Source organism: Callionymus lyra, chromosome 16, assembly GCF_982586985.1.
Source record: "Callionymus lyra chromosome 16, fCalLyr1.hap1.1, whole genome shotgun sequence".
Classification (NCBI taxonomy): domain Eukaryota; kingdom Metazoa; phylum Chordata; class Actinopteri; order Syngnathiformes; family Callionymidae; genus Callionymus; species Callionymus lyra.
In genome coordinates this window covers 4,051,158-4,067,241 of record NC_141833.1, presented here as the reverse complement: position 1 = coordinate 4,067,241, position 16,084 = coordinate 4,051,158, and positions in this window count along the sequence as shown.

Here is a 16,084-nt window from a genome sequence, read left to right as displayed (position 1 = left end):
TATAAGTCCAGTGATAATGGAACTCATCTTAAATCACAAGCCCACCTCATCCCCTTTGATTTTAAATAGACCTTTTTTCTTCACTGGCCTCAAGAGGCTCCATACTCAGGAGTAAACATGTGCATTACAAATGATCGCCACATTTATGAGTCGTAACTGTCACACAAAACACAAGGATGTATTGCTAATGATCATAGAAAATTAGCAATGACAAATACAGTTGAAAAATACTATTGATTAAACATTTATTAACTAACCCTTAATTCAGTTTTTGGTGGTCAAATGTTTATTCTAGATACGTGTGACTGCATTAAGTTGGGAATACATGATCCATTTCTTACTGTGGCAACAACGATTTATCTATGATGCTGAATTGATTACATTTTCTTCAAAGTAAAACTAGCCATCAGTGTAAGTGTGGTTCAGTCGATAAAAAAGCCAAATGAAAAACAAACGAAATTGAATAACACAAAAAACTATATATGGACCATTTTGTTGCAGAGAAACCAGAACTCATGCTGATGTTATTGTGAAATGTATTTTTATGGACTTAATGGACTTTTGCTGTGATTATCTTCAGGTCTGTTGGGGAGAATGATGGCAATATTTAACAGGCACATTTAGCATCTAAATAAATAAAATAAAGTAAGTATTATGCGTAGTGGTATGCACAGCAAGAAGGTTGCTGGTTCAATTCCAGTCTGAGAAAACCTTTCTGTGTGGAGTTTCTCCCCGTGTTGCGTGGGTTTACTCCGGGCACTCCGGTTTCCTCCCACAGTCGAAAAATATACAGAGGTTGATTGATAACTTTGGGAAATTGTCCATATATATAAGAGTGTGTGTGAATGGTTGTCTGTCTTTGTGTGCCCTGCGACAGACTTGCGTCCTTTCCAGTGTGTCCGCTGCCTCTCACCCTATGATACTGGCATAGGCTCCAGTCTCCCCTTGGTAAGGGATAAAGTGGTAGACAATGAATGAATGAATGAATTATGTTCAGTAAAATAGAAAATATGAATAAGGGGCAGAAATAATAAACTATTTTCAATCTTATCTAGTTTGATCTGCTTTAAATTGTTAAAATTGATAGTTAAAGGTTGGGTTAAAGTACCTTGCCTTATATCGTTTTTAAATATGAAATCTTAAAGCAGGTAGGTTTGAATGACATCTACTCTCAAAATGACTATCTTAAAAAACAAATCATTAGGATTTAGGATGTGCAAATTTGAGATATTTAAGTGTTCAAGTTAAAACAACAAGCTAAAACAAAATCTCCAATTAAAACGAAATCAACCCAATGTCGTCTAATTCTTAGAGATGCTCAGGTTTCAAGTTGATTGTTCAATCTCAGTAATGGTGGACGTACTTAAAAATACTGGAGCATGTGTCCCAGCAGGGGAAATCCTTGTCATAATATAACAAAAGTGTTTGTTAATTTAAAAAAACAAACTCAAATGATCTAGATGAGTAACAATATGACATTAGCACAATTTATTTCTGCATATTTTGGGTAATTTTTGGACAAAATGTGACATCACTGACTCAGCCCAGGGTTTGTGTTACTGCTCTCTTTTTTTGGAGTAATTATAAGTGTCTTAAATCTAGATAAAAACAAGGAGTGCATTGAAGTTCATTTAAAGTGAATCGCTAAATAGGGAAAAACATCAATACTCAGCACCATAATGGTGCCGTAGAGTAGGAAGCAGACCAATAAGAAAAGCACGTTTAGGTGCCTTGTGTTTAAAACACATCTCCAAAAGAATATTGACAGTTAAAATTTCTTAAATTGAAGTTGTTGGATAAATTATGTTTTCATTCTGTAAGCTTCTTGTTTTAAAAGTTAGCAAAGTTTTTAAAGTTGTAGTTTGGAAACAGCAGGTGCAGAATCATCAACCATAAACATACAGCGCTAAGCTACATGCTAGCTACTGAAGTCCGTTACCTATTGATGTTGTTAAAGGTAAGGTAACAGTGTTTTAGATATTTATTCAAGGAAGTGTTATGTATATGACAATTGCAACAAATAGCAATTTAACATTTACTTCCAGATGTTCAATTGAATTTTTGATTCTCTTCAAGTCTACCATGAAACAACAAAAACGTTGCTCCAACACTTCACCAGTTCATTTTGAATCATCTTTAAAAATCATTATTTTTGAGGATCATGTATGTAAATGAGCACACACAAACCAGGTCCTAGGTTAATCTGCCCCTTAATCCACAACACCTCGGCATGTTTGAGTGCAGCCTTTTAGCACTATCTGATGACCAGAGTAAACAGTGAGGCCTCACACTGATACAGCTCCTGATATTGATTCTTGTTAATGATCCACCTGCAGTCCAGCACTGAGACCACGGTGTACTCCACCAGTGTGTTTAGCAATTTGTTGTTCAAACAGCGAGAGCACGGATGTCAGAATATACAAGCAACAATCTTTAAAATACCTGCACCGACAGGTCACTTCTTTTGAAGCCCAAGAAGGAGAATGTGTAATTCGTGGTGTCTTGGTCTTGACCATCTACGGTCCTGACTAGATGTGTTTTGTCTAGTGCTTTCCTAACCAAGTATTCTTCAATCCAGCTCGTCCTCTGAGATCAGATCACAGGATTATTGGCGTTGGACTCATTCATGTCAGTGACTGGCTGAGCTGCTTCATTTCTTCTATTGCCCAACATGATGTAAAGCAGGGGTCCCCCATCTTTTTGCACTGCAGAAGGGTTTAATGCATTATATTCAAGGACCAACCTTCCGGTAAAAACTGTAAAAATAAAATGAAGGACCATCAGAAAAACAAATATTAACTTCCAAAAAGGCTCCAGACTGGTTTCTTTGCAACATTAACACACACTTAACCATATAGAATTACATTTTTACTCATTTCCCCTAGAGGTTTATCTTGATTAAATTGACAATTATCTCGACTTGTCACAGATCAATATAGAAGAAGTCTAGATTATTTTTTATTTTTGTGCATCCCAGTATAAGTTATGCCCAGACCGATAGTGGTCCCTGGAACAGGGGTTCGGGACCATATATGGGAGGTTGATTTGCCCAAAAAAGCAACACTTTATTTTACACTCGACACCAGGCTTAAGTCCGGGTCTTGACGGCCGGCGCTGAGTCTCAGGTTCTCTCTCTAATTCCCGGTCTTGGGTTGTAATAGTGGTTTTAAAGCCGCTGTTTTAGCGAAACACTTGACACAAACAGGCCTCATTACAGACAACTTCACAGTGATAAACAGATTTTGAATCTGTTTTTCTTGTGTACATTATATATGTTTATATTTGGACGCACATAGATTTCTCTGTCGTTGAAAGGGTCTAGGAAAATAACCGAGCACCTGACACAAGTCTTGCCAAAAACATCATCATGACAACACATACACAAACAGGTTAGTGTCATGTGTGAACTAAGGTTAGCCTTGAAGACTAAGAGAAATGTCATAATCTGTGTGGAGTGGAACTTCATTTTCTGTGAGCTGAGGAATAAATTACATTTTAACATTTAACAAGTGATGCAAAAAATACAATCACAGTTATACTAAACGAGAAAAAATAGTAAAATATCTCCAAATGTCAAAATAATGAAGCTGGTAAAAAAACAGGAAACAACAGAACCTGGAAACAGAGAAGAAAATATAGAGGTCAAAACAAACGTGAAGAAAGTACAAGAAACTAGGCAGTCAGGCACAGAAGAAAAAAGACCAACAAGAATAATTGAGGAAAGAAAATGAAAGAAACAACTAAAAAACAATGCAAGGAATGATTTGATCTGGTACACAGGTCTGGACTCAGATGTTTTATTAAGTAGATGTCTTGATTGCTGATGAGGTACAGACGTGTACGATTAGTCAAGGGGAAATGGGAAAGACGAGAAAAGGAAGTGAGTGAACCAAAATAAAAGTGGAACATGGACAAAATGAGTAACATCAGAAATCAAGGCTCACAGGTTTCCCTTGGTGAGGTCTGAGCTGTGACTGGTTTATTTCAATGATTTAAAGACACAATAAATGATAAAGTTATAGTTCCTTATCCTGGCCTTCTGTTCGAAGGGTTTAACCTGAAGTTTCCTGGCTCTTCTTTGGTGCTACCCAAGACCTTCTGGACATGAAGACCAGGGCTTAGGTTGTTTGTGCAACGCTAACAGTGTTGGGAAAAGTACACTATCTACATTAACTAGTTCAAAGTTAATTTTACCAATTTTAAAATAAACTAGTTCTGAAATAGTTCCGTTCATAATTCATTTAACGTTTCAAAAGTTTGCAGCTCCAAGAAGGGACTATTTTTTTATCCAAATTATGATCTTTTTTTCTTCAAATTATTGCCACAGACCATACATAAGCAAAGTCAGCAATTATTATATGTCTTGACACTAAAAATATCTAACATTTATTGTCAATATTGTAAAAACAACACAGGATTTGGATGTGTTGTTGTGGAGTTCAGTTTGGAATAGAATTAATTAAATTAAGTTAAATTAAATAGGATGAATAAAATATAAGAAAATGAATGACTCTTACATTTGAGTGGGCATACAAAAATTAAATAACTGACGAGTTCATGATCTCATTTCTTGTTTTGCTGCGATACATTAAGACCTGTTTACAAAGAGTTTTACCGGGTTTCTGCCTGTAAGGCTCTATAGAAATCTGGCAACTGGACAAAGATGAACAGCAAGCGTGAGAGGTGAACGGACCAGAATGAACGCATTCACAGAAGCTTTCATCAGGCAGTTATAAACTACTTTAGGTTCACATTCGTCCAAAATATGAAGTAGCTCATGATATATCTTTCAAAGAACTCGTTCTAGCACAACAATAACATAACATGATCTTTTTTTGGTCCAGACACTGCAGCTTTGTAGTCTCCAATCATGGCCGAGTCGGTCTTGACTACAAGTCTAATTTTCTTCAGTTAAAACTCTCAGGCAGAATAACATTATTGCTGCATTGATAAAGACAGTGTGCAGAGTTGCCAGGACAGGTAAATGTATATTTATAGACGTTCATACAGATACAATTTTTCTTACTCTGGGACTTGCAGAGTCAATCTGTAATCCAACTGTGCTCGCAGATGATGGTCCTTGCACCCTTTTGTTAGCGACAAACTCCTACTCATTTACTGTCTTGTCTCAATACACAAAGGCCATCACGGGCTAAGTGAGTAGGGGGTCTGTCTCTTGTTTTTCATCGCTCACTCTCTTTATTTCCTTCTCTCTAAGAAGTGAGGATTTCACTCTGACAGGCACGGTCAAAAACCCAGCAGAAGAAAAACGCCTACGCCACTGCCCACCATGGATAACTTGACAGTCATTTACTCGGCGACTCAAACTTTCTCACTTCTTTGCATGTAAAAGGACACACAGATGGACTCACAATTAACTTCGCATACACACTTATTGTCGCTGTAGCCAAGTAGCAGTTCGGGCTTTTAATGTTTTCTTTCTCTCCAGTGGAAAATGTGACAAGGAGGAGAAAAACTCCTCTCCACAATTCCTCCATCCCTGAATTGATCATGGTAATAAGCATGAAGAGCTGCCCGGGACTAATTCCATTGTAGACTGGATATTTAGCTTTGAGACTTCAAACAAGCTGTTAGTGGCTGCATTGATTTCTATCAAGTCCCTTGAATTAGCATCACAATGCTCAGATGTTGCAAGTGAAGGCAGCCTAGACAAGTCAATTATTTACACGGAATCCTGCGTTAAGTTTTTTAGGAACTTTTCTATAACTTTTTAATCCCTAAAAGAAGTTTTGATTACACAGACATCCTCCAGACTGCGGTATGGTTGATCTTAACTATTACTTTGGCCTTTGCTTTACGGAAAGCTTGCTGGCTTTATGAATAAACTTGTGAATTAATTTCATTCATCTTCCAAAAAAACTTTTTTGGACGAGGGCCACATTGGATGAATGTATTTGATGGTGGGCGAAATGTGAACTGGGACTTAATACTTCAAAATAAAAGATCCTCTTCATCCAATTTACACGAAATTTAGAAATTCTTCACAAAAAAATAGCTTTAGGAATAAGCATAAACTTCCCATTTGACTCCGGAGATCTTGTCATAAAAAAATTTGTGTGAAATCTTTAAAGTACGAATGTATTTTATAAAATGTTTTTCGGCAACAAAAGTCCCCCTGAGACAGACTTTGGACATGCCTGGGATGCAGAGAGGTAAATGATTTTGCCTTCATTTTTCCTTAAAGAAAACGATTAGAAAATCCTCTGATTTTGATCTGAGACAAAGTACTTTCTTTAAAAAGGTATTCAAGGGAAGTATTCTTGTGAATATTAGGTCAACCCAGGGGCTTTACTTTTGATCTCTCCAGCTCCAGATGAATGATGGAGAGAGAAGGAAACAGGAAAATATGTTTTGGAAGACAATAGGACAGAGAGACGTTATATATCTCTCAAGATATTTCTTCATAGAAAATGATCTAATTCATGGGCTGCACATTTCTACTGCCTTATATCAAGTATCTCTCAAGAGATTTTCTAAAATGCAGAAGAGATGTATAAATGAGACAAATAAACGAAAATATAAAGATCTGTAGTTGCAGAAGTCCATACGAGTAATAATGTTTTTGCTGTAGCATCAGACCAAAATCCCACTTCTAAGAATTCCTAACAGGACTAAAGATCAATTAAGTGATCCTTTCGTGTGTTATCGATGACATGGGGGTGTGTGTTTGGTAGTGGCTACAAGTTGTATATTGTCAATCGGCCAGTCTTGTATAGTTCTTGTGGTCATTACGCGTCTATACGTGTGACTGGCAACATATTGAATGAGGCTAAATCACATGTTCCGGTTGCGACCTCCACTGCCCCAACCTTCACCTGCTTTTCTGACCACATGCTTTACATTGTCCACTGCATTGGACGAAGGTCCTGAATAAAGGGCACAACCTTCTTTCACACGCCGAACAAACACACACACAGAGGGTCATAAGGAAAGACCATCAAACCAGGGCCATTGTCCAGACCGCAGCAATAATAAAACCAAACCAAAGCCTCCATTCATGGATTTAACACGCCAGTAATTAATATAAGTAAAGAAAGTTTACAAGAAAGTATACTTATACTTTGTGATATATAGTGAATAACTCATGTATAGGAACAATACAAATATAGTTCATTTACAGACATCCTTACACACAAATACAGACTTATTTGGTAAAAAAACAAAACACTGGACACAAACTATTATTTTTTTTAATTTAATCCATTTGTTAAAACATATCAGAACTTAAAAATGTAGGATTATTGTTTCTTTCCCTTTCCTTGACGTCAAGTAAATCAGGTCGCCCATTTTACTTTCCCATCCGGTCTGTACTTCCTTCTTTTCTTATACTTCTATCGGTATTGCCTTAAGATTCTGATTAAGAAAACACTTTTGTAAGTTGAGAAAGAGCCACGAAGGGACCATTTTTAACAGCAGAGTTGGGCATTGATGTATAGCTAACTACATCTACAATAGGGTCAAGTCTGAATAAGTCTGTGGATATTCAGAAAAGTGCAGTAACCAGCCATTTCAAACTTAAAGAAGAGTCCACATAAATGGATGCTATGATCCTGTTTAGTTTTGATACCAATAAAAATATTCACACAACAGAGTTTGGATTTTGAGAAGATGCTAGTTCATGACACAACTTTTATAAGCTCCAACGGTCCAGTGTTGTTAATGTTATTATGGTAAGTAAACAAATCGCTTTTTAAATATGTGCTTTTGAGGTCGGCTTCTCCGACCTCAGCCAAAAATTTGCACCATTTAACAATATATTACTATTTTCCTTCATATTTTTATTAACCCTTTACGTTACGGGAGGCAACCTCTTGGTTGCTATGTTTACATTAACCTTTTCTTATCTAAATGAATATTGATCTTTCGGAGCAAAATTATCCAATACAACAAAATGAAATTTCATTTTAATCAAGAGTAGTGGAGAATGCAGATTGGTTGTTATGGACTGATGAAGCGTCGTGATGTGTCTTGCTGATTTTCTGAGCCCACTAGTTCAGTGGGTCCGAACCCCTGGTCTGGTACTGGTCCGTGAAGCATGCCGACATTAAAAGTAAGTCAGTAAGTAAGTAGGTAAGTAATAGTTATTAGTAAAGCGCCTTTCTAGACCAGGGTCACAAAGTGCTTGAACAGTCAAAACCAATACGATTTAATTAATTAATCAATGTTTCCTTTTGACCTTCTTCTACTGGGTTTGAAAGAGAAAAGGCTTAATAAATTAAATCCTTACAAACAGTGTTGCAACATTCATCTTTGCAACTGGAGCAACATGTATAGCATCTCTACATACCAATGTTAAATCATTAATGTTTAATTTTTTTTTTTAAGATGGAAAGAGCAAGGAGTAAAGTCTTCTTAAACCATCAACATATTCATACACTGTGTGTGTCATCAGTACCCAGACCTACTGACAGCAACCTGTTGATTTGTTTGCTCACTGATGCTTTTTTTCTCCACTGTCTCTGTGTACATACCTGCAAACGTCCCCTTCCCGTTTTCACCTGCAGTGTTGTCTTTCCGATTAGCGCAAAGTGAAAAAGGAGAAAAGAACACAGCTGCTCTTTCTCCTGATGAGGAAGCCGAGACTTAACACTGACCTGGTCAGCTTAGTTTAACCTGTAATAATCTTCAGGCTTGATATTGACACAGTGATAATTGGTCTGTGGGCTTAATGGGCTTAAGCAGCGCAGCAGCGATAAGTCTCAGGGAGGTGCGGGGGGGTCGACACCAAGCAGTCAATATAGAGCCACAGAGAGCTGCCCGGAGTAAATGAGGAGACCAGATTATCTGCTCTTGTTGTTAGTGGCTGTGAATGCCCACACAACAGTGTCCTAGCCAAAGACATTACAAGGATTCCCTGTAACAATTAGTTGTTTAGGTATAAATAAGAATAATAGTTAGTAATAAATATTAAGTGTATCATTTTTATCTTATTTTTTGTCTTATAATATTATCTATATATTTTTATTTATAATCCGTAAAGATTAGAATTGAACTTTAAATCCAAATTTTGGAATGAACTAAATTAGATTATAGGGCAATTGTTATTTCTGTGGGTAATTATATTTCTGTAAAATAACTAGTTATTTTTCAGACCAAAACAAATTTAAATAAACATTTTTTGGACTGTTTGGACCTCACTATTAACTATTTTAGATTTAATTTTTTACTCCTTTTTTTCACTGCCCTGCTGTTTTATTTTCGTTTAAAATTGTCTTTTTTTATTGTGTCTATTGTCATTTTTGTCGCTCATATAAATTCCATCTTTTTTTATCTTTCTCTGTGTGATCTTTTTAACATCAGCACTTTCCTTTGTTGCGCTTACAACAATTGCAATAAAGTTCCTTTAATTCTGCTTTATACATGTTTCCTCGAAGTTAAACTAAGTTTCTTTTTTTGGCGAGATGCGGGGGGAACCCTGGACAGGACGCCAGTCTGTTACAGGCAAACACAAAGACACACAACCATTCACACCCTACGGACAATTTCTGAAAGTTCTCAATCAACCTCTTTATGTTTTTGGACTGTGGGAGGAAACTGGAGTGTGCGGAGTAATCCCGTGCAACATGGGGAGAACTTACAAACTCCACACAGAAAAGTCACAAGTTGGCTCCCTCCAGACCTGGAAGCGAACCGGCTTCTTGCTGTGAGGCGCTAACCAGTGCGCTACCGTTCACCCGTAACCACAACCATCTACCACCACTTTTCCAAGGTTGGACGAATATGCAAAGCAGTCGGAGCAAGGGAGGCTCAGACTTTCCTCTCCTCAAAAGGCGGCTCTTCAAATGCAGAGTGCATTGCTACTGCACTAACACACGTGCTAAGAAGAGATGTTTACTACAAGAAACTGTGATGTATTGCTTAACTAAGAAAATGTATTATTCATCTCTGGCCATGTTTAGGCCAGGGTTTGTTTTTTTTTTACCCCGAACTGATACCATTGATTCCTCTGCAAGAGATGCGAAAACTGGATTCGAGCACAAATACTTTTTAATATTATAACGGATCTAAATACTTTTCATTTCCTAAACAAGGATCGTACAAACTGAATTTTTTTTTTTGGTTTTATGTGTGTGGTTGTCGCTGTTGTTGTATGTTTCGGTTTTGTGTATGTATCATTATTTTATGTGTTGAGCTCTATTTATAATTTAATACATTTCTACATACATTAGAAATTATGTCTCTGGTGTATTATTTTATTCACAATGAGCTCCCGAGCGACTGTCAGATGGTTGTTGCTATACTACACCCTTAAAAGACATTACCAGGAACACCAGTGTATCCTAGGTCTTCCATGTACTCTCTGCCCCGGTAATAGAGCACAAGCCTAGATAACCTGACATTCTTTAAAGGTGCCTTCTCTTGATGTGAGCTAGCATTAATTGTACCTCGAGTCCCTTCCGAATGACTAAGCTACTCACCTATTTCTAAAGTCAAGCTACCCTACGGAGAAAACTTATTTTGACTATGTAATATTGACATGTTTTGCTAGTGTTCATCTATTATATATTTGTAAAGCAGAGTCTAAACCGACACCTGGTTAGTGAGCATCCAGCGCAGCCACCTTCTTGAAATGTCCCTTGAATCTTTTTCACAATGTGTCCAAACATCCAAGTCTAGTCTGCCTAACTGTGTCCCCAAACGTTTCTACATAAGCGTCTCATCTGACACTCTTATTTCTATTACTGTTTTTCCTGTTTCTGAAAACCTGAGCATCTTCAACTCGGCCATTCATAACTCTGCTTCTGCTCAGAACATGTCCCCCTCTGCCCCTGATTCCTTCTGAACCAGTATCAGTTTTTGTGGAAGCAAACCTGACCTAAATGAGGGTCCGAGGCAACCTCCAGCCACGATTCCACCTTTCTGCCATCGATCCCATTCCCTGTCTTACTTGTTTAAGAGAATTCCAGCTCATAGATCAATGCTGACACAGGTGATTGAGGTAGAAGAGATAAGGGAGGGCAGCCCAGGCTCCGGGGGCACGTCTGAAAAGCCAAGAGTAAATATCGTGTCCCTCCAAAATAATCTGCCTTCTCGTACAGAAGCTGATTTTCTTTCCTCTCTTGTCACTGAAGCTCATTTGCTTTTCATCTTCCTGAGAAATGAGGTGTGCGTGTTCAGCTTTTAACATCTCATTCTGGGTCAGGGTCACCTACGACCAGACCTGGCCGAGGTCTACCTCTGTCAGTGGTCAATGATGGTCACCTTCAAGAGACTGGGACACTTGTTTCCACTGCATAAGTACCATGTTGAGTTGGACCGTACCAACTCTGGCTACTCTCTCAGAGGTATTTCAATGACGAGAAGGTTATACCTGCACCTTGTTTTCTAGAAAGTTAACCAGAGATGAGATGAACTATGATATTGTGTGATGCTGATAGATGTGCAGGAGTGGAGACAATTGTCTCGAGGCATCTATGGTAGCCTTCTTGGTTTTGAGTTAGTCCTTGAGTGATCTACATTTGATTTGCCAGGTTTGCTGGTCTCCGTTTCCAAGGAGATTCAACATTTCCATCTATCACCACTCTTAGCACAGAATGTTACACGGCCCTGAAGGTTTCTACCATTTAATTATTGGTTGCCATCCCCAATCCAATACATAAAAAACAGGTGCCAACAAGAATGAGAGGTCGTCTGGAGATGTTTCTCAGTGCAACAACCTGTCTCCTGAGCTTATCACCTTTCCTGGCCCTGTCTTCCCAACCAAGGAGTTTGACGCCTCGATTTCTTACGCTGAGCACCACCTATGCTGCCATCCCAGCATCTGGAGACTACACTGGATGCTTCCTTCAGGATGGACTGGACTCCGTCACCCAGCAAACAACCAACAATGACTTATGTGAAATAACGTTTTTGGATATAGGTTTGACCTTTGTTGGAAATGGAAGATCTAGAGATTTAGTCATTTTCCACCCAATTGTCCTCTTTACCGTAGGTGTGATTACAATTAATTTGTAATGCTACTCTAGGAATTCTGGACAGGAATTACACTAAAATGTCTGTATCGATGCAGGAAAATAAATATGTTGGTTGAGATCTTCGGTAAATTATCATAAATCTCAAAGGGGTACTTCTGCATACCTAAAAATATATTGTTTTTTGTTCTTCCCAGAAATGATTCCAATAGTCTGTTAAAAGTGATCAACCATTACAAGCCGCCTTAATAAAATATGTTTTTCAGCGATATCAAGCAGTTTTGTTTGAATTTTCATTTGCCTAAAGACCGAAATCAGACAAGGCACCAAAATCTTGTCAGTTTAGGTCACTGGCCGGACTAAATGTTTTTTAACCCTTTTAAAGGAGTCGGATTACCTTGATATCTTTAATACTGAAGCTCAATTTATCTTAAATAGCTCCTTGTTTGTTCTCATTGAAGTCTCTCATCCCATTTCTTTCCTTTGACATAAGTTTGACTATTAATTGAAGTTTCAATACTTGACATTTATATAGGTCATGATGTCAAAATTAACTTTAATCTACTTGATCTTGGACCAAAAATGTGGTAGGCCACATGAAATGATTTTGCGGGTTGGATTTTTCCACATCTCCGCATATGTCTAAACTTTAGTAAACCAGTCTTGAATTTGGTTAGGCAGAGATATAAAATAATGTATTTTAAGACTTTTAAAAATGCCAGAAGTTATTTTTATTTTCAAACTGCAATATCAACATCAGTTAAAAGGTACTGATGCTAAACCATTTCTATACATGTTGCAGAAACATTGTTTCTCTTCGGTGCTCAAATCAGGGAAAGAAAAAAAAAAAGTGACCATGTTGTTAGCAGGATGTGCAAACGTGATAAATTTCCGCTCCTCTTTAGTCATTGAATACGTCTGGCTCCATATGCTGGACTACAAAGAAAAGTGAAAGCAACATTAAGAAAGCCAGGCCTACCACATTAAAGCCTGTAACAGCCTTCGTTCATGGTGAGTTATCACTCTCAATTTATCACCTCCCACAATAGGATTTCTGATGTGTTCAAGCACCCTGGAAGCTGCAGGTCACGGCAAGGGCAGACTGATGCTTAGTCTCCTTTTCTCTACCGCTGTACCCCCCCCACCCTTTTCACTCCATCACATCTCACAGCCTTTGCCAACTGGAGTGCCTTTACATTTTTCTTACCCTCATAGCTCTGAATGATTGAATGAGCGTAAAGAACGAGGGAGCCACAAACACGGAGAGATGAACGTGTGATCCAAGGCATTATGTTGACACAAGTGGACTGACGGACTGACGGGACGACTAACTGACTCTATGGTGGATCAAGCCCCTCCCCGTTCATTTCATGGCCTGTGTTAACTTTTGAATGCTATTGTATTGTGTGAGTCCTCCCCATTCCTGCACTGCTGAAAAGGTTTACCCACTGGTATAGATTCAGTTACACGGTTTTGGTGGAGAGTGTCCCCCTCCCACTGCTTTGGACACCATGGTTCTTGTGTATGACCCGTTTTGAAGCAGCCGTGCAAATGTCATGTCGCCACTCCCATGGGCTGGACCCAACATTTACTTTGATGGTAACAAAAACATCTATTGGGATGGGATGAAACTAATGGCCGTCTTTGACTAGAATGAATTGTTTGTTTATGGTAAAGGTTGACCGCCCATGGACGAGTGGAGAGGAGGAAGCTGAAAGCCATCTTTCACGTTAATATTAGTTGTTTTTTTTATTTGATGTTACAACACTATATCTACTATCATCAGGGGAGTAACTAGATAACATTTAAACTTTTAAAATTTTGTTTTTGCTTTTCCTATAGGAATAACACTTGGAAAATATAAAGATAGATTCCAAAAATGTTCTTTATACTTTACAAAATGTTGCATTGCACAGAATTCGGATCAGTAGTTTGGCATCTTGTTTTTTCTGAACGTATGGCTTGAGAATTCTTGTTTGAAATACCATCTCTTCAGCTTGTCTTAAAACTGACCCAGTCTCATTGATGGTGATGAGTAGAAAAGATTGAGGGAAAGTGCAAAGTTTTTAAAAAAAATAGGGACAAATCTTCTTTATTTTTGCAAAAATAAACAAAATGGTTTAGCTTAAGGGAACAAATGAGCAAAACACAAAGCATGGACGTATGCGTGAGCATACACACACACACTCTCACACACACAGCAGGACATCGCCATGAGTCCGTCCGTCGAGACAGGCACAAAATCAGTGAGCAAATGAATCACCAGGCTGCTGTCAATTAGTCCGTGTTCTGATGGGAATATGAGTCTATTACTAGCTTAACGACTGATCACTAATTCAGAATTACACTTTTAATTGACAGTTATTTGACAGATTATAGCTTTTGATTTTTATCTTGAGGCTTTTTGTCACATGCCGGACATGAATCGAAAACTGACTTTAAATGCGACAATATTAGAAATGTTTAAATTTTAACCAACGTTAACCAATAAGTAACTTTATATGAACCAAAAAGCTTCCATCATCTAACATGCTTTGCTTTAGTTTAGTAACAATTATTTGCCTGGACTCAAGTCTTTCTATTAATTAGTCGGAAGTTTAAACATTTATTTACATTGATTTCATGAGTAGATCATCCAAAATGAACACAATTCTTTAATTTTTTTTACATTGCACATAAAACCTTTGCTGGCTTTGTTGTGAAAAGCAGATCAAATCATCGCAAACCACCTAAACGTACATGGTACATGGTGAATGTATAAGATTAAAAACAACTTTAAATGTTTGTTTATATCCCCCTTTTTTAACGATTTGAATTATATAGTTATATATCTTTTAACTTTTTCTTTGTCAATTTAAACTTCAATAAATGGGCATTATTTAGCACAGTATAATACGCTTCAATAAAAGTCTTGTGTGGCCCTACAGGCTATTCTCCAACTTATTCTGTCTCCATGGGAACAGGACTTTAGGTGTATTTCACAGCTCAGGAGGGTTTCCACTACACGTCTGCTGCTCCTTTCATGAAAATACTCTATTGGTCTGCAAGAACAACACATATAGTGTTGGCGCTCTATGTGACTGTAAAGTAATTGGTCTCGATGGAAGGTGGATAAAAAGCGGAGTCTGGTCTTGAAGGGAATCCTGCAGAGTTTGACCACTCCCGGGTTAATCACGGTCCTCTGAGGCTGGAAGCTTTCCCAGTCGGCACTGGCCACCAGCCACTGGGAGAACCCGCTGGCACCAGAGCGAGGACGTTTTACTGCAATTGGAAGAAGAAAAAAGAGTTTGTAAACTGTATTGTCAGAAGTGATGCAGAATAAAATTGACTTAAGAAAGATTTAGTTGAGAAATATTAATTTATTTTAAATAGAATTTTACGTACTCAAGTGTTTTACTTTTACCCTTTAAAATGTCCAACAGATAGTCTTGGATAAACTGGTAATTGAGGTTATTCCTAGATCATTGTAACCGCTTATAAACGTATGTTTTTTATTTAATGATTTTGATAATAGAACCCTACAAGGGAGAAAGACTAGCTGACATCCCACAATGTGGAGAGGGGAAGTCTTTCTCTGTGGATGATTCATTTGGCCTATAGTTTTTTTTCGAGTTTGTAGAATATGAATCCATTGGAATGAGTTATATTTCCTGTGAACAATTCACAAAATTTAACAAATAAGTGTACAAATGTGTTTTTCTTTTTTTTACTATAATTCTTTAAATAATAATAATAATAATAATAATAATAATAATAATAATAAATAATTAAATTCAATACATAGAATAATAAACTATCTTTGTTTTGTATCATACACGTACAAGTCTATAATTTTCAACTACAATCAAACATTTTCAACGCAATTTTCCAACTGTAATCAAACCATTTGTATTCAAACAAGTTTAAACTGTATTCAAACGATTTGAAAATGGTGAAAAATTATGTGTTTGAGTTTGAGAAGTAGCAGAGACAATACTTGTTTTTATAATTTCTGCCTCTTATTCATACTTTTCTATTTCACTAAATATAATATTTGCTTTATAGTTATTTATTTATGGGCAGGAGAAAATGGATTGATGGAAAAATGGTGTTATTATAATTATTTATTGTTTCTTTTTACACAATGCTGACTTTTTATCTATGTCCTTTGA